General features: G+C 38.7%; 1 pseudogene; it reads left to right on the forward strand.

Annotated features, from left to right (window-relative positions):
- Nucleotides 1–1,096: 1,096 nt before the first annotated feature.
- Nucleotides 1,097–3,764, forward strand: LOC149637192 (zinc finger MYM-type protein 1-like; annotated as a pseudogene).
- Nucleotides 3,765–4,004: the final 240 nt, after the last annotated feature.

The raw sequence follows: 4,004 nt of genomic DNA on the forward strand, positions 1-4,004 counted from the left end.
CAGGGGCAAATAGACACCCCGTTAAGTTTACCTTACCTTACAACTCTATCATCATACGCTAACCTAACCTAACCTGACCTAATATTATTGGAGTTCAAGCAAAAAACCCTAATACAATTTTATACTATTGCACAGGCGTGCGCACGGGTCGGGCAGGGTGGGCCCTGGCCCGACATGAAATGTTTCAAGGGGGCGCAAAAGCCGGAAAAATAAGGTCGCAAAATTTGGGTATTAGATCTGCAGACTACAGGAACATCAGCTAAACGCCGAAAGGGAACAGAAATGTGAATAGCAGAGCCACAATGAGAAATGCGATGGTCAGACGGGGGACGGGAAAATTTTGTTCTCTCTCGGATAGCCTCGGGTGTTGTTGATACTAGTTTAGAGGGGAAAATTTTATTCCTCTCCGGCGTCCGCGACACATGCGCAGACATGTTTTCAAGAGAACCGTAGGGGTTTCGTCTGCTTTCGAGTAATAAAATTGTGATTCGACTAATTAGCTGAATAATATAAAAATTGAAAATGTCGAAACGTAAGTCTGGAGCCGAGTATAGAAAGGAACGATTGAAAAAGCTTCACGAGGAAAATAAACTACTGGATCAAACGCTTAAGTTGGATTCTTGGCTAAAGAAGTCAAAAAATGAAGGTTGGGCCTAGTCAAACATGTTTAATTAATAATTATAATTATTAAGGAAAAATGTCCATAATTTTGTACTTTTGTTGATAAAATTCTTAGTTTAATGATTTTTTTAAACGAAATTTGTACCTAATATTGTTTTTGAAAAGTGAAAACAGTTTTATGGAAGTATAACGATTAACGTTCACAAACACAGGAAACGAAAATTGTTTAAGAGAGAATAAATGCATGGAAGAAACTGATCATACTGTCACTAGAGAAGCGCCAGGGCTGAACTTAAACTTGAATGAAACCATCGAAATAGGACTAGGAGAAGGAGATAACTTGCGTCAATCTACAGATGACAATTTGCAAAAATTGCTTGAATGTAGGCCTAGTAGTGCATCTATAGTGACCGTGAACGCTGAATCCAATACTCAAGAGCCACGTGGTGATTTAGACATTGAAAATTTTAGGCAAAATCTGGCATCAACCTCAAATGACGACGTTTCCAATGAGAAGTTTGAACTGTCTGACTCTGACCATAGCATTTATACAAGTGTGAATTGTCAGGAAACATGTAAGAGTACCTCAGGAAACTCGTCGGTTGCAAATGACCCATCCAATCCATTACCAACATTACTTCTCGAACGTGAAATTATACTAAAAAATGGGCCATATCAACCTAGACTATTTGAATTCCCAAGGAAACAAATCGGATCTCATACACGAAACTTTCAGTCTTCGTGGTATGGGAACTTTCCTTTGCTAGAGTGCAGTCCATCTAAAGATGCTGCTTTCTGTTTCGTCTGCCGCTGTTTTCCATCAGCCCATTCAGACTCAAATCATGTGACTTTCACAAAAACTGGGTTCAAAAACTGGAAGAACGCTGTATGTTCTTTTGTTTCACACCAAACCAGTGCGCACCATATGCATAGCAACAATTCCCATATAACATCTAAAAAGGGCAATCCTTTGGAATCTCAACTAAATGATCAGAATGCAAAGGCACTCAGTATTGGGGAGGCAAAAAGGGTTCGAAATCGTGAATTAATGTGTCGCCTTAGTGATATAACACTTTTATTGGCTAAAAGTGGTAAACCCTTTAGAGGACACTTGGAATCCAAACTAAGCCCAGATCGCGGTCTCTTCGTAGAGATAGTTGAATTGTTAGGTAAATATGAGCCTCTGCTGAAGTCACATTTACAAAATGGACCGAAGAACAGTACGTACACAAGCAATCGCATCCAAAATGACTTAATTTCATCTCTTCACAAAGTGATGCTAGACAATATCAAAGAATCTCTCGTAGGGAAAAAAGTCTCAATTATGTGTGACGAAACTAGCGACTGTGGACATCATGAGCAAATGGCTTTTGTGGTTCGTTATTATAATAATCGTGATAACAGACCTGTAGAAATCTTTGTCGCAATGGAAAGGCTTTTGTCTACTAATGCGGAATCCATCTTTGGTGTAATTGATGAGCTAGTCCAAATAATCTGGGAAAATGTTATGTCTGTTTGTTTTGACGGAGCTTCAACAATGGCTGGAGAAATAAGTGGCGTTCAGGCGCGGTGTAAGGAGAAGAACTCAAAATTATTTATGTACATTGCTACGCGCATTGCCCTAATTTAGTTTTAGTGTCTGCATGTATATATCGAACGGAGAACAGCGTTCTTTTCGATTTTTTTGAGACGCTGCAAATGCTTCATAACTTCATTGAATCTAGCCCTCTACGCCATGGTGTTTTAGAAGCGATTAGAAATGAAATGGAAATGAAGATGAAAAGCATGAAATCCTTATCTACAACAAGATGGGCATACCGCGCTGAAGCAGTCGCAGTGGCTAGAGAACAATACCCAGCAATAGTGAAAGCTGTGGAAGAGATTCTGTCGTCCACTAAAGACCCCGAAACAAAAGCTAAAGGGAAAGGAATACTGTCTCAAATAAAGAGTTTTAATTTTGTTTGCTGCTTAGAAGTGGTTCATCCTGTTCTACAGTTAATAGTTAAAGTGAGCAGAACTTTACAAGATCCAGCGATTAATATTCAGTTTTCTTGGAATGAAGTACAAAATCTAAAGTTGGCCCTCGAAACAATAAGAAGTGAGCCTAAAGGTTTTAGTGATTCCTTTAAGAAAGTGTCTGAAAAATGTCAAGCCCATGGTATTGAAATACCAGAGCCTAGGAAAAGAAAAGTTTCAAGACGGCTTGATGATAAATACAAAAACCAATATCATGCTCAATCGAAAGAAGAAGAATTGAGATGTATCTTATACTATCCGATGTTGGACAGTATGGTTGCGGGTATCACAGAAAGATTTGACCAAGAAAGCTGCCAGGTTATTAATGCCACTTCTGCTTTGTTCTCATTAAAACCAACGACACTGGACATTCAATATTAAGCAGACTATTTTTCTATATCGGCGGATGGGCTTGAAGCCGAAAATAAGTTGTTAAAGGCTAGGCTTGGTACTGAATTTCTGAAAGAGGTTGGAAAAATGGGCTGTTACACATGGCTAGACTGGCTCCGTGAAAACAACTTAGATTGCATTTATAGCGAGTTCCACAAAGCAACTTCTTTATTTTCCGTAATACCTGTTACCAGCTGTTCCTGTGAAAGGGCGTTTTCAAAACTAACGCATGTAAAATCAAAGCTTAGAGTCACCATGAAACAAGAAAGACTTAACAATTTGATGTTGCCATACATAGAACAGGAACTGGCGGTAAAAGTGGACTTTGATAAAGTCATTGATAACTTTAAGAGTAATGATCCACACGCACGTAGATTTGAGTTGTAACATCTTAAATAAAGCATCTTATGTGATAGTACTTTTAAGTTTCATATTGACACACAATAAAGGGAGATGGGGGCGCACGGGGTAGGGGCGCAAAATTAACAAGGCGGCCCGACCTTACTGAAAACCCTGCGCACGCCTGTGTACTATTGGGGTTCAAATGACAATAGCTAAGCTGACGATTTGGTATTTTGGGTTCAAATAACCAATCCTAACCTAATATGACTATTACTCCTGGGGCTCTAAGTAAAAAACCTAACCGGACCTCATACTATGGGGTTCAAATAACAAAACCTAACCTGTCGTAATACTATTGAGGTTTAAATAACAAAACCATTAACAACTTAGGTATAAAAATCGAACTTTTTCCTAACTTAATTAACCTCACCTGACCTAGTACTATTTGAGTTAAAATAACACGGCCTACACCATCATAAACGACTACCATTTTATACAACGCGTTTGTTCAAGTTTCTGTATATTTTCATTTGGCTGCCAATTTTTCCTATTAGAACTAGAGTAACAAAATAGGACTCCCTAAATAGTATATCAAGAAAGTGTTGCTAGAGTGAGTCAAGCGATTTTGGATGTTT

Source organism: Phalangium opilio, unplaced genomic scaffold (assembly GCF_054372755.1).
Source record: "Phalangium opilio isolate 3A_F unplaced genomic scaffold, DU_Popi_V2 ptg000095l_1, whole genome shotgun sequence".
Classification (NCBI taxonomy): Eukaryota; Metazoa; Arthropoda; class Arachnida; order Opiliones; family Phalangiidae; genus Phalangium; species Phalangium opilio.